The sequence below is a fragment of the Meles meles genome, chromosome 9 (genome assembly GCF_922984935.1).
Source record: "Meles meles chromosome 9, mMelMel3.1 paternal haplotype, whole genome shotgun sequence".
Classification (NCBI taxonomy): domain Eukaryota; kingdom Metazoa; phylum Chordata; class Mammalia; order Carnivora; family Mustelidae; genus Meles; species Meles meles.
The window spans coordinates 71,164,370-71,189,331 of NC_060074.1; the positions used below are offsets into that span (position 1 = coordinate 71,164,370).

Genomic DNA, 24,962 nt, shown 5'->3' on the forward strand with positions numbered 1-24,962 from the left:
CTTACTCACTGGTAGTGCAGATTCACAGCTGTGGGTGAGCACAGGCGGGATGCTGTGTTTAGGGGGGACTGGAATGTTTTGGGGGCTCCTGGCTTCACTGGAATAGGTATCAAAGTTCAGTGTGAAAAGTCACCCAAAGAACAGAATGGCCAATTTTTGACTAGTAGGCTAATAGAATTAATAGAAATAAACAGCTACTCAGTCGTGCTTTTAGCCTAGGCATCTAATCAATTACACACACACACAACAAATATTGATGCCCCATGGAGACAGCTGATGCACACTATTACATAATCCAGGATATGGCTAGATTATTTAAAAAAAAAAACAAAAAAAAACCCCAAAACCCGTACATTTGCAGAAATGAGGAAAAAGACTGCTAAATGTATAATGGTTCAGTGGAATTTTGGATTGGTACTTTCAATAACTGCTGCTCTTTCAGAAAGAAAAAGGATTATTATATAAGAACTATGGCCTAAGCAAAGCATGTCTCTTGTAAAAATTAAAAAAAAAAACAGAATGCTAGGAATATTTTCTAACAGTTTATACTGCACTACTACTTGGAATTTTCTGAGTGATCTCTGGTAGGTAAAACTGTCAATGTGTTTTTTGGGAATGTATCACATATTCTAAAACTATCCCTAATTAATAATTCTTACATGATAGAGATTAAAGAAGGGGATTTAGGAAATCTGGCAGTGTGAACGTTTTATGTTTAAAAAGAGAAGGATCAGTTCCCCGTGTTTGCCGAACTCCGGACACCAAGCGAGAGAAAAAGAACTCGCAGCATAAACGTCAATGTCCTGTCAGCTGGTGAGACTGACCATGAACCCCTTTCAAACACTGCTGAGACAGAACAAAATCAAGAACTAAAAACTGGGAAATACTTCCCATTCTTTTTTTTTTTTTTCCTTCCCTAGATAAGAGAGCTCTTCGAATAGATGCTGCCCCACGGCTTGCTGGGACCCAGCACCCCCAGAGAATGGAAAATCTTGTTCTCTAACTTTTCCTCCCCCATGGGGTAACTTCTGGGGGAGGCACTGGACTGTGCTTTGATTGTGGCTTAGAGGACAGGATACACAGGTGGTGAAAATGAGCTGAGCAACCCCTTTTTGCCTTCTAGGGAAGAGAAAAGTCTGGCATAAAAGCAATAGGATTTTGCAAAAGAAGGAACCTGGGAGATATCCTGGTGAAGCCAATTATCTCAGACACAAGGAAATGAAGGGGCACTGTGCTTTGTGGAAAAGATGGGGGCTCATCAGTCACTAGGTCGAGACTGTTCACATGATTTTAGTAAGCATTTAAGTTTTCATTGGGTACTAGTGTGAATGATGAAGGGCAAAGACAGCCAAGGAACATCCAGAAAGGACACGGGATTCTGTTAGTGATCCAGATGGGACTGGTCCAGATGGGATACAGCAGGGCAAGGTGAGAAGACAGGGTGGAGAGGTCCTAACTGAGTCTCAGAGGTTAGTGGGGAGAACAGAGAAGGAGGGAGACAACGCAGCTAGCAAGGACCATGTTTCTGCAACTGACACAAGACCCGTGATAGTCTGACCGAGGGATGACAATGACAATGACGTTTATAAAGCAACATGCTCATGCAGAAGGAAACTGTGCTGAATCCTATGAGCATCCCGAATCCTTGAAATGGGCAAAGCAGTGCGAAGCCCCTTGGAAGGGTACACAGTGGTTCAGACCACGTTCTAGGGGAGGTTTGCAGGGCCCCTCACAGAGCACCACGTGGGGCGTGGAAAAAAAGCTCTGGCTCTGTTTGGGGGGGAAAAATGAGCCCTATGCTTAAAAAGCACAAACGAACTGAAAACTATTGGTACAGCACAAAGACACTTGGATAAGAATCCGCAGACACGAGTCGGAGCTGCAGTCCCACAGCTAACTAGCGGAGGGCCCTCAGCCAAGGCTGCTCGTCTCCTGGAGCTTCTGTTTCAGTGTCTGAAGACAAAGGTAATACCCATCTTACATGGCCATTCTGAGGATTTAATGAGATAAAGTATGTGAAAAAACTTTGAAATTATTTCACAGACACAGGTTTTAGGAAACATAAAAGGTAAATTAATTTAAAAAAAGAAAAGAAATTTTTCACTAAGTCAACTTGTAATTTTCATGGAGGCCATTTTCTGTTTCCTGTGTTTGTACTGACAGAATCCAGAGCTGTCTCAAAAGAAAAGCATTACTTAAAGAAGATTCTTAGTACATGGCACGATTTCACTGATACCCCAATAGTAGGCTAGATAAGGGGATCTTCCTGGCATTCTAAAAAAATCTATCTCTAGGGTTTGGCAAATAATGCTGGTAGAAGAGCTGCAAAACTGACAGAGAAGGGATGAAAAACCTGGTCTTCCACACTCGTGGCTTTAAAGCAAGGATGGAGACCATTGCTTGGATCAGGAAGGCTGACACAGGATCAGAGGCTAGGAACCGGAAGGGACTTCCAGACGACCAACTTCGATTTACAGCCATGAAAACCGAGAACTCGGGAGGAGAGGTCACATTCGCAGTTATGGGACTCAACCTGACACCCAGCACTTTTCCACTGCAGGAAGTCTGACTAACGGCAAACTCCTGAAACCTAGTCTCTCATCGATGATATTTCTGTGTACAGTTAGCTCGACTTTCCCATAATCCACTCGGACAGGCTTCAGAAGGCATTCCAAGTCGTGGCATCTCTGCCGTGGCCCGGGGGTAGGGTGAACCACATCCTGGTCTCCCCAGGACAGTCCCCATTGATGCCTGTTGTCTCAGCACCATTGTTAATAGTGCTCCCTTGCCTCTCACAAGTGTCTCGATTTGGATGGAAAACTATAAAGCAGTCTTTGTGCTTTTCTGGGAGGAAGAGGGTGGCCCAGGCTAGAATTGCTCCCTGAGAGCCTATGTGGTGCTTTAGAACCAAGAGAGATGTGATAACGGTCTTCATATATTACAGGTCGGTCTGTCTGTCCTATGTTAATAAAATTAGGCCATTCAGTGGCTCCAGAGATTAGAACATGAACCACCGTGTGGAAGCCACAAGGGCGTAATTTTTCTTCAGTATAAAGAAGTATGATCTGGGGCGCCTGGGTGGCTCAGTCAGTTAAGTGTCTCCCTTCGGCTCAGGTCATGATCCTGGGGTCCTGGGTGGAGCCCTGCATCAGAAAGCCTGCCTCTCCCTCCCCCTTTATCCTCCCCCCCAACACACACACTCGTGTTCTCACTCATTCTGCTCTCTCTCCCTTTCTCTCTCAAATAAATAATAATCTTAAAAAGAAAATTTTAAAAAGAAGACATATACTCTAAATGGTCTCCAGAGTCAGATTGCTTCGGCCCAAATCCTGGCTCTGTATGTCCAACCTTTTGTGCTTTCGTTGCTTCGTTGGTAAAATAAGAATAATAGAATGACAGCCAAGTACCTAGTAAATGCTCCATAAACATTTGCTCCTGCTATTATTATGAACTGGAATTTGGCAGGTCGTGGATGTTCCCAGAGGGGAGGTTTTCACATTGAACAGTTGCAGAGGTTTGGGGGTAACTTCCCTGGAAGGGTGGGTTCTACCCTCCTGGTCAGGGGGAGCGTGGCGTCTGGGTGGGGCCGGAGGGTTGACACAAATGGTCCTTCTTCATCTTCTCGGCAGAGCTGGGCACTGTTTCGCCCTGGCTGGTGCAGAGCACCCAACCTGGCCCCGAGCTGACCGTGTTCATACCCGTGGCAGGAACAGGCCTGCCGTCAGGAACCCATCCCCTGGACCGGTGCTTCAGACTGCGAGCATCTAGCCAACAGGAGGCAGGTCGGTTAAACGTTCTTTGACCAGCACTGAGGACAATCAAGCACACGGTTCTGCAGCGAGAGGGCTGAAACATTCTCGAGTATGGTTCGACAGAGTCGAGCCACTTTCAATCAGGCAGGAAACCCACGGGGGGAATCTGTGTATGGAATTACAACCATATTCATGACCAAGCAGAGCTAATCTGAGTGTCCTGAAATAGGGCGAGCAGATTTGCGAGGTTCCGATAAGTGTTTCTATCTTTGTGTCACGTCTGATGTCTAGCCCTCCCTGCCAGCAACCCCCGTGAGGCAAACCAGTCCTAAACATGCTCTCTAAGGGAATGAGAGGGCTGCTTTCATCAGAAGCCTCTGCCCTGGAGACCCAGCAACGAAACAAAAAGAAAACGGGGTCCCGGCTAAGGGTCTTCAGGCATTCCTCAGTCTACTGTCTTGATTTGGAGAGATGTTCCTGGCAAGTGTGTGGAAGGGATACCGCGGATCTTTACAAGAACGCTGACACAACGGTTTTAGCAAGGTGTTTACATCCATGGATTCCCCTAATCAGTCAGACCTCGTTTCTAGCAAGAGAATCTCTGCTTTACAAATTAATTTTTAAATGTTCATGTTAGTCGGGGGTTAGGCGGTAGAGAAGTTAGGGACAAGCTGAAAGGGGAACAAAAAGCATTTCTCTATAAACATGTCCTTTTCAGTAATCTCCTTCCCCCAAGAATTAAGGTCAGGAGTGAAAAGCCAGAGGGTGGAAACAAGGACCACAGATGAGGCTTTGTGAATAAGGTCATGCTCTAGGAAAAGTCACTTTCCTGACCTGAATTCAGGAGTCAAATGCCCCAGTGCCTCCAGTTCACAAGAGTTACTACCCAACTGCTCCCCAAACCCCCAGGAGTTCAGAAGAGGAACATTAGTTAGTAAAGGGTTCACTTAGGCAGAGAAGGAACTAATAAAACATTTTCCCCTTCAAAGCACTTGGCTAATGTTACCCAATTCAACTTTACAAAGGACCTTGAAGGCAGCCATTAATAGTCCGCATTTTAAGAGACCAGAGAGAAAGATTACAATAAATGTAGGAACAAAATTCAGGAATTCATGCTTCTCCCCAGCTGCAAAGCTTCCTGGGGAGAAAGCCATGAGCTCAGGGGCCTTTGGCCTCGGGGGGAGGAGCCATGAGCTCAGCACTTGTTTGGTTTCTATCAGGATTTTATCGGTGACATTCCCCCAAGCCCCCTGGCACAGCCTGGAGACAGCAAGGGAAAGCAGACCGCACAGACCGTTGCAGATAGGGAAGCGCAGGGTGGTACAAAAACAGGGGCAGATTTTTTTCTTTTTTCCACTTTCCACCACCGAGCTCCTCCGCTTCGGTTGAGCTCAGCAGCACAAGTGCCTTGGAGAATCTAGAAATTGCTTCCATATGTGGGCACAGGAAAGAATGTACTCACTGGCTGCCTGAGAAGGAAGCTTTGGGCAGCCTCTCTTTCCTGCCAGAAAATGTTTCTCAGGCTGAAGAGAGCCACAGGGTGTTTGAGCTGAAGGAGGTCAGAGGGAGCATCTCCAACCTCCCCCAAATGATGGAAGAGGAAACCAAGGCCCAAGGTCACAGAGACAAGGATAGAACTGAAACCAGAACCTGGGGCTCCTTGCCTGCTTTTTATTCTGAAAGCTCCTTTGCATTTAGACTGGGCCTTATCCATGAGTGTTCTTTACCTTAAAGAAGTGTAAAGAGCGATGTATTAAGAACCTAGAGTCTGCTAGGTGGGCCCACTATCCTGTGAAGTCCCTCACACACTCAAGGTCCCAACGGCCACATCCATGCCCCAGAGTCAAAGAGCTACCTGCTCTTTATGGCAGAATCCCAGGGGATATTCTGAAGAATGCAAATTATCCTTAGTTCCCACTCATTCCTACTACTTTCTCTGGGGTTGGGCCATGTGAAACTTGAACCCATGTCTAAAACTGACAGCAATCTGGGTGCCTGGGTGGCTCACTGGGTTGAGTGTCTGACTCTTGATTTCGGCTCAGGTCACGCTCTCAGAGTCATGGGATCGAGCCCTGTGTCGGGTTCCGGGGTCAATGTGGAGTCTGCTTGTCCCTCTCCCTCTGCTCCTTCCCCAGCTCTCTCTCTCTCAAATAAATAAATAAATGAAATCTTTAAAGATAAATAAATAAAATTGACGGCAATCATCTTAAGGTTATATTTGCTCTATTTGTCCACTTTTAGGAGGGAAGCCAATCTATCGAATCTTTGTCAAATCACATAATGTCTTTGCCTGTCTTCTCTTCAAATTCCCACTCCCTTGCCGACTCCCCCTCTTCTCCTGGCACCTCTTGAAAGAAGGGTCTGTAGCTGATTTCGTGTGGCAGCAGAGGGGCCAGTTGGGATCCAGACCGCAGGCTCGGGTACTGAAGGCCAACGTGGGGCTGGACACTTACAGGAAAGCCAGCTCGGGGGGCTCCTGGCACAGGGCCCACACCAGCACTTCCATGGCCCCAGACCACTTGTCAGCTCAGCGCTCCATCAGTACGGGGTGGGTCCAGAACCGAGAACACAGGCCGGTCCCCAAGCCCCTTCCTGTCTATAGAAACTTGGGTGATGTAGGCCTAAGTCACATCGTCTTGAACTGGCTGAGCCAAGGGGGTAAACTACGTGTAGGGGCAGATTCATGGCCGTGGAAACTCCAAATGTTCCCTCTGGTGCTCTGTGATCAGCCGGGGTCCGCCTGCCTCACACCATCTGGACTTCTCCTTTCCAGGCGAAGAGCCAGAGCACCTTGTCCCAAGGCCTGCCTCAAAGTCAAACCAGACAAACCTCAACTGCTTAAAGGCTTGCTGTGTGGAGGACAGAAAACTCCGATGGGGTTTAGCAGTTCCACTATGGAACCCAAGATCTCCTGGGCCTTTCTTCTCTTTCCTGTCCCATTTATGGGACATTATGAATCAAGGGTGCTAAAGGGCCTTTCAAATAATGCTTTCTTATTACCACCATGTGTGTTTAGGATTCTTACTGGTCTAGCTGCAAGTACTAACTAGATAACATGGTCTTCCAATAAACATTTCTCAACTACTTAATACAAATGAGACACAGAACTGGGGGTGTCATGCTGAACCCAGTCCTGTGCCATGGCTCCCTCATGTAGGCAGTGCAGAACGAAGGGGGCTCAGCATCCCCGTGTGCCACTTTGCTACCAACCGTAGTGGATGGAAATCCTCACACGTTCACTCAACTGTGAGAAGCCCTGCACCGTGAGCAGGTTCTGCCTTCTCCGGGCCAGGACATATCATGGACGCGCAAGTGTTTCCTCATGAAGAGCCTGTACCTCAGCCTCCCGCTCCCTCCCTCGGCCACGGCCTCCCCTCCCTTCCTTGATCCTCCACGGCCTTCACCGCTCCACCAGCTCCTCGTGATTAGAAGAGTGAGGAGAACCTCTTCCCGACCATGCAGCCTGGCTATAGGATCTCCTTCTGCAGAATCTGCCAGGGCTACCAGGAGACAACACGGCTGACATCTTTCTGTTCACATCAGTCTTTTTCAAACTGTAAGTTATTGCCTATTCTCTGTCAAGTCAATTTAGTGGGCTGAACTAGCTTCTTAGAAAATATATAATGTACGGCATTTGGTAAGAATGGGAGTTGTTTCCTAAAACTTTTGTTTCTATTATCTATCTATCCATCCATCCATTCTAGATCCCAATACAAAAATATATTTCTTCCTGTGAGTCATGGTCAAGAAAGGCTTCAAAACACTGGTTTATAAAATGCTTCTTCACATGCTGTACTCACCACTCACAGATTCTTTCCAAACACTGCCCAGGTGCCATGACCCCTTCACATCTGTGATTCAAGCAGAGGGACAGGGCTACCCCTCGGAGCATGCTTCTTCGGGCTGTTTTTTAACCTCAACACCACTTGTTGCCTTTTCAATTTTATCTCTTAAAAATATTTTGAGTCTGGGAAGAAGGGCCCACTGTGCTCTGTCTTCCAGCCCCCAGAGTCTATACAGGCCAAGGTTCCTTGCCTGTGGCTTCTATATTTGAACCAAGTGTATTTGCAGTTCTTCTGCTTTGGCCCCTTCTGATATACCTTGTGGAGGTGGTGGGGGACAAAAGGAGGAACACCCTTGGCTGACTCGGCAATGGGACTAGTGACAGTACAATCTGCCCCCTCGTTCCTCCAAGCAAGCAGGCCCTTACTGGTCTCCTGAGAGTGTATCAGTTTACACTGGAGCTGGGCTAGTAAGCCCAGGAGAAAGTGGCCTGTTCTGCAGCCAGTGTGGCCCTTGCCCACAGCAGCCCTCTCCATACTCCTTGACCACTCAGAGGGAGAGCTGAAAACTACTTTCTGCAAGATCTAGGCTTGAGGGGAAGGAGCAGCACCAGGACAGGAGCAGCCCATGGGGTCTGGCATCGCAGGAGGCTGGCTGACTCTGGCACAGCACAAAAGCAAGACATGTCACCCAAACTGTCACTCTAATCAGGCACAAGGGAGACCACAGACATGGGAGTGAAATGTCTAACTCTGAATCCTAGCTCTGCCTCTGGTTGCTTGCTTAATTCTAGCTAGGCCATACCAGATAAGCAAAGAGATCCTGATGCCCTCTGACCTGTAGATTTGAGGCTGGAAAGGCCCTGTGGGGTCGGTGAGTGGTGTACCTCCCTAAAAACCTTCCAGATCAGATCTAGCTTAGGAATGAACTTGGCTTTGTTTTGCCTTCTTTTCCCTGGGCAGCTTTTTTAAATTTTGTCTTTTCCTGGGCTTGAAAAGATGGCCAGATGAATTGCCGGAGGAATCCTCAAGGGGGCTGACAGAACTGCACTGCCCGAACAGAGGGAAGGAATCAATCGCCCCTCGCTCCTTGGCAGTCCACCAAGAGGGTGCTTTCGGGAACTACTGGTCAAGGCCCTGCAGGGGTTGTAGTGAATGCTCCTCAAGCTTCTGTTCCATCTTTAGTTTTAATTATCTCCAAATGCTCTTGCTGTGGTGGGACTGCACCAGGCCAGGGCTGAAATCAGCCTCGAAAGTTATTTTAGAGCCCCCTCTGGGCCCATTTTTGAGGCAGTAGAGACCAGAATGTCCTCCTGGTCTTAGACTTCTGTCTCTTCCTGACACAGAGCCGGCTTCCTCTCCATACTCGCCCACGGAAATTCCCAGGCCACCGTTCAGCAGGTATGAAGGTGACCTGCAGCTGTCCTTGCCAGCAAAAACGCCTGTTGGGCCCCCGTGGTTCTGACCCCGGACACCGGCAGCCTGCCAGGTTGCTGGGGACAGATCACTGCTCTCCTGGCCAGGACTGTCTGGAAGGCAGAGGGTTGGCTCCAGCAACTCCACAGGACCAGCCGTGTCTAAACTTTGTCTTGCCTGTTCCTCACATGGGTCTGTACCTGAAGGAGGTTTCCAGCTGGGGTCCTCACATCTTTTAAGGCCATACTGGCCTCAGTCTTGCCCCGTAAACAGACCACACTCTATGCTTCACCTGCAGTTTAACAAGAAAATCATTTATGGACTATGTCAAGCACTCTTGGGCAGGGAAAAGAGCGGGACTGGCACTTGGCAGACCTGGGTTCGTGTGTCACCTCTGCTGCCAAAGAGCACTGGCCTTGGGAAAGTCACTTAACTTCCCTGGGGTTCTGTTTCTTCACCTGTGAAATGGGAGGGTGGGCAAAATAATCTTCCTTTTCACTCTGCTTCTCAGCTCTGACAAGAGTCTACAAGAGGTTCTGTGTTTTAGAGTTGAGCATTAAACTCCTTACCCACCAGCTAAATATAACTTGGGTTATTCATTTACTCTTGAGACCATCCTGTGACACTAGTCAATGAGGCCAATCTCAGGCAGCGCTTATGACCCTCTAGGAAGATTTTCTTCCTCATCAGACATACTAAAATCTTAGAGGATCACTTAGAACATTTGTCTGTGATGGGTGTCAGGTGTTCAAGTGGATGATGCGGAGCGAAGCTCATGCTAGACCCAAAACACCACCAAAGAGCGGGCTGGTCTGCACTGTCCGAGGCTGTCCTTTCCCAGTGGGTTTGCCACCCTAACACAGATGCATGAGGGAAAACAGAGGAACAGAAAGCCCGAGTTATTTCCCCAGCACACTGTACTAGTGGCTAGTCATCTGCATGAAAAAAGCTGGGGACAATTGGGTCCTTTCCAATTAGGTCCTCCTCACTGAGGAGGTGGTGGGGAGGTGGGGGCATCATGGTTCGGAGCAGGCTCTGAAACCACACGGCCGGGACTGAACCTTGACTCTGCCAAGTTAACTGTGTGAACTTGGACAAGTATTAACCTCAAATTCCTCGTCTGCAAAATGAAGATAATATTTCCTGCCTCATAGGGTCATTCTATGGATTTAGGGAGTTAATTTAGAGCATTTAGAACATTACCTGGTACCCAGGAAGCAATATCTACCTTAGATGCTATTAGGATTATTGCTTGTCCAAAAATGACTACTGGAAATCTGGAGGAATAACTCATTCTTGAGTTCTGTAAGCATGAGAAGAGTGGCATCCTCTTATTTCTGTCTCCTGATGCGTTCTAAGGGCAGACCACAGCTTAGGTCAGCTGGACAAGCTTCCCTGCACTTCCAGCACCCCTCCCCTGCCCCCGCCCCAGGAACCTCAGAGCACAGGGCCTTCCTGGGAGCAGAGGATGTTAAGACTCTCCCTCCCTTCATTGCCGGCCTCCCTGTCCCCCTGCTGGGGCTTCTCCCTGCTGTCATTGCTGACCTCTGCACTCCCTCCACCACCAGAAACCTCCTCCTTTTTCCTCTCCCGCTCCGTGGTGCTGGGGCCAGAGCTGAAGAGCGCTCAAGGCAACTTTCTACCAGAGCTTCATCCTCTCTTGGGCATCTGGGTTGGAACTTGAAAGCATTTTCTCCTTGTCACGACCATATCTAATGGTGGTTGGGCTCCCTTGGGCACCAGCCCTAAGGTTCCACTTCCCAGGTAGATAAGTTTGTGTAACCTCTGTGAAGCAGAAAGCCCACAGGGACACCATTGACCAGCCTGTTGGCCCAGAATCTCTCCACGCATAACTGGAGGTCTTGTAACGTTAGCTCCAATCTCAAGAAGCAAAAGCAGCACACAGTTTCTTGGAAGACATCCAAGATGGTCTGCCTCTGAGCCAAAAGAGCAACATGTTGTTCCTCTGACCACGAGTAAGAAATACAAACAAGAGACTCAACCAGCAGCGGTCACAGCCGCCAACCAATGATCATGGCAGAGCTCAGGAGGTGAAGCCCCGTGTGGGTATTTTTAACCATTCCCAGGAATCACACCATCACCGCCCTCCAAAGCACACACTTACAGTCACACGCGTATGGTGTTTTGTGTGAGACTGCACAAAAAGCCCTTTGGTAGGCAATGGCCTCTGCCTTCTAAAAAGCCATGAGGGCTGATGCACAGAAAACTCCGGCAATGGACTTTCCCACTGAGTTTGGAATTGGTGCTTCCTGGTTATATCTGAAGGGTGCCTTAAAAGGAGTGAGCAAATGATGTATGTGCACGTGTGTGTGTGTGCGCGCACGTACATGCACTCGTGCGTAGCAGATGGCAAGGACAGGTGGTTTCAGGGTTTTGACCATGTGTGTGCTAATAGAGAATAAGGGTCAGTATAATGGATGTGTATATGCATCTAGTGAGGTAGTGTGATTTTCAGTGACTATAAATAAAACAAGATCTGCTAGGCATACCTGGACAGCATCCAGCTCAAACCCCATCTCCACAAATAACACTACAAAGAAAACTTCAGGGGAATAGTGCATGCTTTTTCTTCAGTAAGTGTACAATGAGACTCAAGGAGAAAGCTCTCAATGACTCTGCTGAAATAGAATTTGATTTTCTATACTCCTCCTAACACATATCCTATTTTAGCTAAAGGAGAGATGTGATGGACATATATTTCTCTCATTTACTTATCAAATACTTAGTCAAAAACAGGCAAGATGAAATTTCAGTGTCATCAGATCTCTGATAGGTTGAAGTGTTAACAACGGCAGTGTTTAGACAGTGCCCGATTTGGAGACGCCGTGTGTCCCGTCACAAGCATCTCAGATGTCCTCCTAGCTGCGAGCTCCCCATTCCTACAGATTTCTCCACTCTCCTTTCACACAGTGTTTTACTATTGTCAAGGTCACATGACTACTGGCAGCCAAGCCAGAACTGGAGTTCAGGTGTGGAGCTCCCAACTTGTGCTCTCTCCACTTTCCCACTCTACTTTTAGCAGAGGACTCAATGCAAAAGGCATTAAATAAATGAGCTGATTGGTATCCGGACTTACCCTGAAGGTGACTTAACTTTCAAGAAGTCACACTGTCTCTGAAGATTGAAGGGCATCTAAATGCAGGGGCAGTGTGAAAGGGAAGGCAGGGCAGAGGGCCATGTGACCTCAGGTGTCAGCAGAGGGGGGCTCCAAGAACTTGGGAATGTTTGCAAATTCCAATGCTAAGGCTATGGTATATCGTAAGATAAAAAGCTGCCAACATCCCCTGGGGCACTATTCTCTCTCACTATTCACCAGTCACTGGCTAAAACCTAATGCATCTGCCTACCAAGGTTAGCTCTACAGAAGGCCAACCATGCACTAGGAACCCAATCAATCCCACCCTAGGATTCTGGCTAGTTGGGGCCAGTAGATTTCTGGCCTTGAGAATGACTCGTTCTTTTAAGTGGCAGAGAGTTCAGGGTCCCTCAGGGCTGGGGCACACACATGGAAACTCAGGGTCTAGAGATTCCCTGCTCTTATCAGACCTCCTGAAGTCTGCAGTAAGACTGAGCTTGAGAGCCAGAAGAACAGGGCTGCGTTCTATGAACCCACTCTGCTCCCTTGGACCTTCGGGGCTCTGCACTAGGACACACCACCCCGAGGAACTTACCCTGGCTACATCAGATCAGGACACCAGCCTCAGTCTCTCTTGGGAACTCATGTCCTCTGCCCAGTTTAGCTCCCTCTAGTCAGACATGTCAGCTTCCCTCTCTGGTCTGTGGCGTTTCCCAGCGTGAGGCCCTTGGCGTGTTGCAGCTATGGAAGTCTGGCAGAACACACAAATTCATCTTTCAGGGGACTCTGATCTGGACAACTCAGCCTCATTCAGGAGACTCTGGTCCTTGGAGGGTATGTACACAGGACATCCCTTTCTGAAGCATCTGAGCCTTTAAAACAGTAACATTATAAAACGGAGTAAAACTTAATTAAGGCAGCTATCAAGGACTCACAGAATTTCTTCCTTTTCAGTTCCAACTTCTGCTGCCCAGACACAATCTTTTTGCCATCTGTGTCAGGTTAGCTCAAAGCACTGTTATTATTCTGGACTACACAATGTTGGCCCGACCTACCCGAATACAAGAAATTCTGCTGATTGATTTAGTTATTCTGTTCAAATAAACGAAGCCAGTTGCACAGATGTTTCTGATTAACCAATGTACTGCTGGAGTTATATACAAATAATTTTATAATGAACTCAGCAACTATAAGAACAGAAGTGGAATCTAGTCCCACCTCCCAGAAAAACAAGCAGGAGCAACAGGGAAGGGGTTTTCAGCAACGCTCCAGGTTTAAATTCCTATCTGCTGTGATTCACTTTTTCCTCTTGCTGTAATCCAGTAGAACTTATAACTAACGCTCTCAAAGAACCTTTGTCTTCAGACTGCTGGACTCAAGAGGGAAACCCAGTTAGCTTTGCAAGCTTAAAGTGCCTTTAACATTTTGCATCTCTGTATTTTAGAAATCTCTATTTTTAGTAAAACATTTATATTTCCCAAGACAATTTCTTAAATAATATACTTTTAGAAGGAGAAAATTAGGACTGAGAAATCTGTATTTACTTTATTATAAAGAGAAATCAAGTGTTTCATTTCATTTCAATACAGAATGATTAAGTTCAGTGAGCCTAGGCTCAAGTTTTTCTCCTCTAGCTCTAGAAGACAAATCTTATCCACTTTGGAAAATGAAGGAAAAGACCAGACATGAATAATTCAAATGAATGTTTTTTTTTGTTTAAAGAAAAGATAGTGACAAGTGCTCCCTAATGAAATCATTTGAAACAAAACAGGAAAAAGAGATTAGAAAGTTGATACTTCTAACATAAATTATGCTGGCAAGGATATGGGGAAACATATTTTCAGCTAGTGTTCGTGAAACTGTGACTTACTACAACTTTTGGAAAGTAATACCACTTTGGGGACTCTGACAGACAAAAATAAAAGCTTCTGTATGTTAGCATGTTCAAATTAATGCACATGGATGTTTAGAGAAAAACTTGCTGTAGCACAAAACTTGAAACAACCTGAATGGTTAAATTATGGAATATTAAGCGGCCATGATATAAATGAGTTTGTTAGTTTTAATTTTTAAATTTTTTTAAATAGGTTTTTTAATTTGGAGAGAATGTCTATGATATTTTGTTATGTTAAAAAGATCTATGGATCTCAACAAGATAGCTGCATCCCCACGTTCACGGCAGCATTATGCACAATTGCCAAGCTATAGAAACAAGCTACGTGTCCATTGGCAGGTGAATGGATAACAATGGTGTATATACACAATGGAGGATTTATTATTCAGCCAAGAAAAAGGACGTCCTACCATTTGTGACAAGGATGGACCTTGAGAATATTACGCTAAATGAAATAAGTCAGACTAAGAAAGACAAATGTCATTGTGATCTTGCTTATATGTGGAATCTAAAAAAACCAGACTTGTAGTAACAGAGAGTAGAGTGCTTGTTACCAGGAGCTGGGGGTGGCAGAAATGGGGAGATGATGGTCAAAGGTACAAACTTACAATCAGGTGAGTAAGTTCTAGGCTTCTAATGTATAGCTTTGTGATTACAGTTAACAATAGTGGAATTATAATAACTGAAATTACATACTTGAAATCTTTTTTTTTTTTTTTTAGATTTTTATTTATTTATTTGACAGAGAGAGAGATCACAAGTAGGCAGAGAGGCAGGCAGAGAGAGAGGAGGAAGCAGTCTCCCTGCAGAGCAGAGAGCCCGATGCGGGGCTCGATCCCAGGACCCTGAGATCATGACCTGAGCCGAAGGCAGCGGCTTAATCCACTGAGCCACCCAGGCGCCCCCATACTTGAAATCTTAAGTGTTCTCGCCATAAAAGAGAAATGATAGTGTAACACGGTGGAGGTGTTACAGCTATGGCGGTAATCACGTTACAAGACACAACTGTATCAAATCAGCACATTGTATCCCAACTCTTACACAATGTTATACGTCAACTACATTTCCAAAAAATCTTATGGCCTAATGTGTATGTTTCTCTTTTTAATAGAAAAAAAAAATGGGCAATTGTATTTGTATATAGTTACATAAGCAAAAGCAAAATTGAGGAAGGGTCAATCCTGAACTGAGAATACAGATGACCTTGAGGAGTTGGAATTTGAAAGCAGTAAGAGAAAATTTAACTTTTTCTTTATATACCTCTACCTTTTTTGTCTTCTTTATAGCAACCACATAATACTCTTGTAATCTGAACAAAGTGGAAACTACAATTTAATTATTAAAAAGTGATAGAGTCACATTTTCGACAAAAACAAAGAAGCAAAGACTGAATTACAAAGACTGAACATTTGGTCCGGCGGTTCTTCTTAACTCTAGGAGACATATTGTATTACCACAGCAAAGTAGAGATGATACATACAGAACTTCCATACAGAAAAGAATTTTGTGGTTAAAGTAATACCATAATGACCATCATATGGTCCTTTAACCAACTGAGAATGTTTTCCCTTTACTTCTCCCAGCTCCTCATCAAAAAAGAGAAAAGGGAGAAAGATGTTTAATTAATGAGATTCTGGCTCCAATATCCTATAAAGTGTCGCTCAAGATTTGCCTTAATTTTAACAATAATCTAATTTCTGAATCTATCTCAAATAAAATGTGAGGTTTTTTTTTTTTTTTTTTTAACAATGTTAAAACTCTAGGGAAAAGAACAGTGTGAAGTTTTACTCACAAAACCTGATTTTTAAACCAATGCTGGGTTATTTCTTAACCCAGGCATGGTAAATTCTGGCTTTGGTACATAAGAATAAGCACTGCTTAAAGTAAATTGTTATACTACTTTTTACAAAGGTTTTAAGAAGCCTTCAACTACTTTGCCTTTTTCAAGGCTCTCCAAAAAGAAATTTCAGTACCATCTGAAATCTTCTCTTAATGTCCCTCAGCCTGCCTTCTGGGATCTGGGAAAGCATAAGGCTTAGTCCTCTCTCATTCTCCCTCCCCATCCCTTTCTCTCTCAAATGCATCACCAGGGTCCTTCCTGAAAGTCCCTCCCTCAGCACGTACATGTGCTGCTTATGACAGGGGCCCATTTTACCCTCTTCTATCTCCGGCTGATCTGACTGTCTCCATTATCTAAATATCCATCCCCATAACACAAGACTACTGTGGTTAAGACACTGATCTCACTGTTTACATTTTCAGACAAAAAATAGCTACGGTACATGTTTTCTTAAGATCTTCTCCAAAGTCTGAAGGTTCTCTACTTTCAAAATCTATTCTGCCGGGGGATGGGAGGGTTTCCTGAAATATGACTTGGTAACACGTTCAACATTTCAACACTGCATCACTCTAAGATGTGGCAAGATTTCTCTCTTGGTCCTTCTCAGGCCTAAATGCTTCAGTTAACAGACATAATCTCCTGCATTGGTCTACAGAAAAATGCATGGAAGGTTTCAGAAATGGGCTGGGGATATACGAGTGGCTGAAAATCAAGAAATTCAACCAACTGTCCATTTGGTCTGTGTATGCCAACTAAATGACTATATTTATTCTGTCAGTGAATGATGGTTGTTTTGACTTGACTCAATGGATTAATTGTTTGGGCATCATTAGCAAGAGCTAACAGGTGAGAAGCTGGTCACTGAACCGGCAGTACAAACTCTAATGGGAGACTGTGGACAACCAATAATGCACCAGTCATGTTACATATATCTTGCTACAGCAGAATGCTATGTAGCTGTTAAGAATGTAGTGGTAGTGGGGTGCTTGGCTGAAGAGTGTGCGATTCTTGATCTCAGGGTTGTGAGTTTGAGCCCCACATTGGGTGTAGAGATTATGTAAAAATAAAATATTAAAAAAAGAATATAGATGTCCAAGAAATACCAAAAAGTTAAAACAAGGAAAATGCAAACAATATCCACGTAACACAGTCTTAAATAGACTTACGTAGAGGGTGGGAGGTAGAAGATGAATAGGAGAAACGTAACCAACTGTGTTTAGCTGTTATAATGAGGTAAGGTGTACATATTACACATACTTGAAGTAATCAAGTATGGCTCATGAAAGAAAAAATATATATATTTAAATAATGTAAGCTTATAGAGATCTATATTAAATGGAGTATGTATTGCATATGTAAGAAAATAGAAAATAAATAAACTTTTAAGTTGTAATGGATTCCACTGGCCCAGGAAACTAGATGGCCCAAATTTTCCATTTTATTCACCATTTCCTTTCTCTTGCAGACACCTCTTATCTGAGAGACCTATTTATTCCCCAAATACAAAGAAATCTGTGGTAGTTTACAGGGAGGGTGGTATCCTGCAATTTTGCTTAAACTTCTTTATCAGGTTGTGTATCCCCTCTTAGTACAAAGACAAAGATAGAAAACCCGTGGGTGAGAAAATCCCAACCTTCACTGATGTGGAAGAAACACAGATACAGGTATTAGACCAGCAAATGCCACTTCTTGGGTTTTATAGTAATTCCCACCTTCCCTATAAGAATTCAAAATTCCATTCCTTTATTATTGGATTATTTACTGTTCAATTTAGAAGACATAAAAACAAACATCATTTAAAGCTAATTATGCATATGAATAAAAAATAACATCATAGGATACATACCAATTATGGTGAAAGACTACTCTTAAGATGAAATTTGTTTCTTATCATCTTCAGAAACCAGATAGTCTTCAATAAAACATCAAGATCTACTTTGCCTTTATGAAAAATCTTCTCATCTCAAATCTTCCAAGCAGAGTAGCAGAAATAAACCACCATTCAATAAACATCAATTGAAAACCTACTATAATAAGAACCTGCTATTTCTAAAAGAATGTAAAATGGTTTTTTTTTAAGAGTTATTGCCCTGAAAGAGTTTACAATCTAGTGGGGAAAGAGAGACACACGTGTGACTGCAATGCAGGTTAGAGTGGATTCCCGGCCACAGATGAGACCCAAACAAACAGCTACAGGAATTTATTAGAAGAGGTAGGAATCAGCTCATGGCTCTTGTTAGGAAGCATGTTTCACAATGTGAGCCATGTTTATTGAAGCTACTAAACTAGGGAAATTTGTAGGGGATTGGGTCTCTTCACCTTTTATTAACCATTCGCAAAGTCAATTATTTTTCTTCTTAGCAAGTATTTGTGGCCACGTTGAGGGATTCAACATTAGGTGAAGAAAAGGGGCAGTGTGGAGAAGAAATGGCAAGGCAAAACATACAGCTGGGAATGGAACAGGATGGTGAAGCTGGAAGCCAGCACATGCAACGTAGTATCTAATCAGTGAAGTTGAAGTTAAGGGTCAAAAGTGCAGGAATCAGAATGGCACAGGTCTGAAAACACACTCTGTCACTAACTGTGTGACCTTGGGCAAGTTACCCAACTTCTCTCAGCCTCCCGTTCCACATATCTAAGCAGAACCTACCTCACAGGGTTGTGTAGCTACTAAATGATTCAGTTAAATGACACATAGTAAGTGGTAACATTAAAGAAAGCAAGTGGAAAAGGGAAGAAGAATGGAAAGAAGGTAGAGGGGAAGAAAGGAAGGAGAGATTTTTTTAAAGCCAGATCATAGAAAGCTTTGAAGAATTTGATTCCCTTAATAAAACTAAGAGGTAAAAGAAAATTAAAAAGAAGAAACTGTGATATACTGGAAAGATGGCTTACTAGGAGAGAAAAAATATATCTACAGTAAGTAATGCTAAAATGTTCTACAGCACCACAGCAACATGTTTTTACAATATGAACTATGTTTCCTGAAGTTTCTAAACTAATGAAGATCATAGGTAATTGTGTCTCCTATCTATTTTAGCTAAGTTCCTCTTGTACTGAGTATTAGCAAAACCTACTTTCGACTTCTCAAGCAAGTATATGCTGATCTGAAGACTGTAACTCCGAGCATGCTTCCCAGTTTCCTGATCCTGTGCCACAGAAAAACACAAAAGCAGGGGCAACCCCACCGAATGGGCTTAGGTGCTATGCCTGTGACCAAAGCAGCCCGGCCTGGGCAGGCAGTCTCATCCACTGGCCACCCCCACATTGGTGACGGCCCCCATGACTGTCACAACGTGCCACTTACTGGTGCCAAGGGGCCATGGCGGAAGGTATAGTATGTCTTGTCTTTGCTTTTCTGCCCTTGATGTGCCCTGATACACTCTGCAGAGTAGGCCTAATTGTGCAAGCAGATCACAGGCTGGTCGCCCCCAAATACTGAGCTGCTTCTCTGAGAGTCCTCCTTCTCCCGCTGTTAAGAGGATATACGTGGTGACTGGAGTGAAACACTCAAGGACAGACCACTGAGGGATCATCCTGTGCTAATTTCTATTAAAAGCTGTTCCTGGGGCACCTGGGTGGCTCAGTGGGTTAAAGCCTCTGCCTTCGGCTCAGGTCAAGATCCCGGGGTCCTGGGATCAAGCCCCGCATTGGGCTCTCTGCTCCTCAGGGAGCCTGCTTCCTTCTCTCTCTCCGCCTGCCTCTCTGCCTAGTTGTGATTTCTCTCTATCAAATAAATAAAATATTTAAGAAAAAAAAAAGCTGTTCCTAAATTCAGGCTCTTCTTGCGTGTCCATTTGAAAAGACAAAAACCAACAGTATTTGGTACATACTAACACTGATTAAGGATAATAGTAATGGCCCACAAATACCAAGCAGCAGCACTGTCTTAGGTAATCCGCTAAGCCATCCACACCCATGACGTCATCAGACTCTCACAACAAGCCTATAGGAAGAGGTAGTTTCTCTCATTTTAAAGGCCAAGAAACAGAGGTTAAAAAACTTGCAAAAGACAGAAATGGGATGGGAAACAAGTTCTGCCCAACTCCCTGACCCATGCTTTCACCTTTAGGGGACTCTGCACCTGGTAACTCATCAGTATTACCTGGGGGGGGGGGGGTCTCAAATAACAGATTTCTGGGCCTCACACAGATTTGCAGAATCAAGGCTTTACAAGCTTCTAGTCTCGCCCGTGGCTAAGGACCGGTATACCTCAATATTAGTCAAAGTGTACAGAAACAGAACAGCAATACTCAACTAACTGAAGGTATATGGCGGCTTTGGTGTGACCAGAGTTTTTAACTATTCCAAAGTATCCAAGAGCCAGAATTCTTCTGACCTGACAGTAATCTCAATTTGGGTGAGGAACCACCCAAATATTGGGCTGGGTGATACAATGAGGCTGAGGGAGGAAGTATTCATTTGGGACAGGGAGCTGGAACGGGAACTGTTTCCTCACTGAGGCGGTGAGGGAAGAACCAGGAGAACGGGCCTATTTCTCCTCCTATGACTGGCCCTTAGTACACACCTCATAAATATTTGTTAAATGGACAAATGAGTGAAGGACTGACTCCCTCCAGCTGGAAGTAATCTGACTCTCCTCTAAATTCCTTGCATTTGATCTATATCTTTTTTAGCTTCTTTGCCACATTCTGCCTTGCATTCCACTGTTTGAAACCTGTCCCACCTCTACCAGGAGGTAAGCTTTCAGGGGGCAAACTCCCATCTCTTTCTCAGCAATGCCTCCCACTCTGCCACAGCACAGGGCATGGCAGCGACCCCTAGCAGGCACCCTCCAGCCCAAAAGAGTATCTGGCTGGAGTCCAATGGAGACCTGCAGCACAGATGTGGGTCCTGGCTATTCTGAAGGCCACGCCTACCAACCTTCCAACACTTGGCCTAATTGTGGACTGCTGGGCCACAATGGCAGAGACCTCTGTATGGAAATCATAATGGAATTTGGTGGACCTCGTTGAAGCACAGGTTTCAGGAAGACCATGGCTTTGGGAGATAGAATCCTGAATACGAGATACTTAAAGACAAATGCAGTATAGCAACAAATAAAAGGTGCTTTTCTTTAGTTTTGTTCTCCTGGTGTACTCTGCGGAAACCATCTATTTTCTAAAATTACAACCAGAGTTAGGAACACCTTGAAATACCAGACAGTGATCCAGACTCAGGAATAAATTCTTCCCACAAAAGGAAGCTCAGTCTGGCCAGCGCCCCTGAGACAGTCAATCTGAAAGATATGAGCAGAACAACTTCTCTTCATTCACCACCGTCCCCCTCAGGCCTTCAGCTCTTTATCAGTCTTTTATCTGATTGCTACGCATTGCATGGTGTCTGGGTAGCCCTCTGATGCCCTGTGCTCTGCTTTTTGCTGTTTTGAACTCCATCACACCACCTGATCCTCATACCATGTGATGCACAAAAAGTAAATGTTGTCACCCAAAGAACAAACAATCCAATCAAGAAATGGGCAGAGGACATGAACAGACATTTCTGCAAAGAAGACATCCAGATGACCAACAGACATATGAAAAAGTGCTCCACGTCACTCGGCATCAGGGAAATACAAATCAAAACCACAATGAGATATCACCTCACACCAGTCAGAATGGCTAAAATTAACAAGTCAGGAAATGACAGATGCTGGCGAGGATGCGGAGAAAGGGGAACCCTCCTCCACTGTTGGTGGGAATGCAAGCTGGTGCAACCACTCTGGAAAACAGCATGGAGGTTCCTCAAAATGTTGAAAATAGAACTACCCTATGACCCAGCAATTGCACTACTGGGTATTTACCCTAAAGATATAAACATAGTGATCCGAAGGGGCACGTGTACCCGAATGTTTATAGCAGCAATGTCTACAATAGCCAGACTATGGAAAGAACCTAGATGTCCATCAACAGATGAATGGATAAAGAAGATGTGGTATATATACACAATGGAATACTATGCAGCCATCAAAAGAAATGAAATCTTGCCATTTGCCACGACGTGGATGGAACTAGAGCGTATCATGCTTAGTGAAATAAGTCAATCGGAGAAAGACAACTATCATATGATCTCCCTGATATGAGGACATGGAGAAGCAACATGGGGGGTTAGGGGGATAGGAGAAGAATAAATGAAACAAGATGGGATTGGGAGGGAGACAAACCATAAGTGACTCTTAATCTCACCAAACAAACTGGGGGTTGCTGGGGGGAGGTGGGATTGGGAGAGGGGGAGGGGGCTATGGACATTGGGGAGGGTATGTGCTATCGTGAGTGCTGTGAAGTGTGTAAACCTGGCGATTCACAGACCTGTACCCCTGGGGATAAAAATACATTATATGTTTATTAAAAAAAAAAAATTTGGAAGGGGAGGCGAACCATAAGAGACTATGGACTCTGAAAAACAACCTGAGGGTTTTGAAGGGTCAGGGGTGGGAGGTTGGGGGAACAGGTGGTGGGTAATAGGGAGGGCACATTTTGCATGGAGCACTGGGTGTTGTGCAAAAATAATGAATACTGTTATCTTGAAAAAAATAAATAAAATGGAAAAAAAAATAAAACATATTCTAGAAAAAAAAAAAAGTAAATGTTGTCAACCCCATTTCTTGGGTGAGCTAAGTGAGTCTCAAATTCTATGATATGCCTAATGACACAAGAAAGTGGCTGAATGCCCACTAGACTTAATTGTCTTAAAAGAAGTGAACGAACAAATGGAAGAAGGCATGAATCTCTCTAGTTCGAAGTAATCTCATTGTAAATGTCCCAGAATTTGATCTTACCTTGCTTACAAATCCCTTTGCTCTACATCACACAAATCGAAAACAATTATTATTATTTTTTTAAATGGGCTCCATGGGGCACCTGGGTGGCTCAGTGGGTTAAAGCCTCTGCCTTCAGCTCAGGTCATGATCCCAGGGTCCTGGGATGGAGCCCCGCATCCGGCTCTCTGCTCAGCAGAGAGCCTGCTTCCTTCTCTCTGCCTGCCTCTCTGCCTACTTGTGATCTCTGTCAAATAAATAAATAAAATCTTTTTTAAAAAATAATAAAATAAAATAAATTAATGGGCTCCATGCCCAGTATGGAGCCCCACAGAGGGCTCGAACTCAGGACCTCAGGATGGTGAGATCAAGACCTGATCCGATACCAAGAGTCTGCCACCCACGTGCCCCACAAACCCAGAAGAGTTCATGTGCTTCCCAGGGAGCCAAAGTGATGGCAGGGGTGAGTAGGTCTCAAGACGACAATGGGACTAAAATGTTTAATAACATCTGCAGAGTCTTGTCTGCGCACTTCCATAACAGGTAATGGGCTCCTACAGATGGAGGGGCAGGATGGCGGGGGAGTGGTTGGTTCCTGAGAAACAGCCTTATGGGGATGACAGGCAGGTAAAGATACGAAACACTGGAAGGCAGTAGTCCCTATAGTCATTTTATCTGTTACAAGAAAAGGCATTTTCGAGGAGGAAAAATATGCCAATGACTCAAAGTGAAGCTACAGTACTGTTTTGAAATTGCCTGGGGAAACTGGTAAAAGAAAACCCACCCAGGGTGGGACTGTGTCCCGGGGCTCCGTGGCTGCACTGCCTGGAGTCTGGGGCCATACAGGGCCAGTGACTGGGGGTGGGGTCCAGGAACTATCCAGGGGACAGTAGTGACACGTAATTTTCAGAAAAAGGGACTACGTTCACCCAGTCACTGCTAACAACTAGAGAGGGTTCCCGGAGAACTGAGATAAGGCCAGGAGCCCGGGCCCAGGAGGGGATATTCCTCTGGGATAACACAGGACCAGAAGACTAGCAGACACAGACACACCCTTTGTTACTCTCCAAGAGTTGAAAGTCTAACTAAGCACCCGTTGAAGATTTGGATCGCCTCGACTGGGTCAGCTGGTTTCTTTTACGCTTGCAACTTCCTTCAACAGTTCTTTTTTGGAAAGAAAAATGTGTTAGTAGAAAAAGGTAGTGGGAATGAGGCTGAAGTGAGGCTGCCCGGAAAGTTCGGGAAAGGCCCCGGGGCTGGGGGGGGAGCGCTGACAGGGGCTGGAAGTGCCTCTAAGGTCAGTGACCACAACTAACGCGCGCGTCTACACCGACCACAGAGCGGCCGCAGTCTGCAGGCGGGAGCCTGGTTGCGGGATAGGTTCGATTCCTCCAGCGAAGAAGGCGAGGCGGCTCCTGGGCATGAACTGGCCCGGGGATGCCCAAAGGTCCCCCGAGCCGGGGGGCGTAGATGCGGCTCCAGCGCATACCCGCTCAGCCCCTGCCTGGGGAACTACGGCGGCAGCGGGTCCCGCGGGCGGCCCCGGGGTCGCCGGAGCCCAGGCGGGAGGCGCCCGCGCCGGGAGCCCAGCAGTCCGCGGCCCCTTCCTCCCCACTCTGCCCCTGCCGAGGCCGCGCGCCCGCGCCCACCGCCCGCCGCCGACGCAGCCCCGACGTCCCCGGGCGCCCCCGCCCGCTCCCGCGCGGCGCTCCCCACCCACCGTCCAGCCCTGCCCTCCCCGGCGTCCCCGGCAGCCGCGGGGGTCTCCCCGGGCGCCGCCCCGAGCCCCCGGGGCCCCGGTCGGTCCGAGGCGGCGGCGGCGCGTCCCTTACCGCGCAGCGGCTCCGGGCGGCTCCAGGGCCCCGCGGCGCGCCGGGCATTTTTTTCTGGGAAACTTCTCCCGGGTCTGTAGGGTTGAGCCTGCCGGGCAGGAAAAGCGCTCAGCGCCGGGAGGCTGCGACCATCCGGGAACTTCGCGGAGATGTAAACCCTCCCCCTCGGCTCCCCTTCCCCCCCCCACCCCGCCCCTGCGGCCCCGCCACATGTGGACGCGCCGCGAGGCCGCTGCAGGCCCTTCGCCCTCTCCTCCGGGCGCCGCGCCCGCCCCGCCTGCCCGCCTGCGAGGCTCTGCGCCGCGCCACCTTGGGGCCCCCAGAGCCGCGTGGCGAGGGGCCGGGGCTCGTGGGTTCCTCCGTGCCCTCCCCTGCGCGGCGAAGCACGCGGCCGTGGGGTCCGGGACGAGCGTCCGCAGACGAGCGGGATCTGGACGGTGTGTACCCGCGAGGGCCCCTCCCCAGACGCGGCATCTTCGGCCGCTTCCCGCCGCTGGGGCGCCTCCTGCCCTCACCCGAGGGAAAGCCTTTCCCCATCGCTCTCGCCCCTGTTCTCAAAAGAGGGGGTCCAGCTTTGAGACACCTTAAAGTTCAA

The 24,962-nt window shown here is 46.3% G+C and overlaps 1 protein-coding gene across 2 annotated transcripts in view; it reads right to left on the reverse strand.

Annotated features, from left to right (window-relative positions):
* Positions 1-24,613, reverse strand: part of WIPF1 (WAS/WASL interacting protein family member 1) — a 114,626-nt gene extending 90,013 nt beyond the window's left edge. For both annotated transcript variants that reach the window (XM_046018543.1, XM_046018547.1), the window contains exon 1: positions 24,368-24,613. The gene's annotated coding sequence lies outside the window, so the exon portion shown is untranslated. The remainder of the gene's footprint in view (positions 1-24,367) is intronic.
* Between the last annotated feature and the right edge of the window lie 349 nt (positions 24,614-24,962).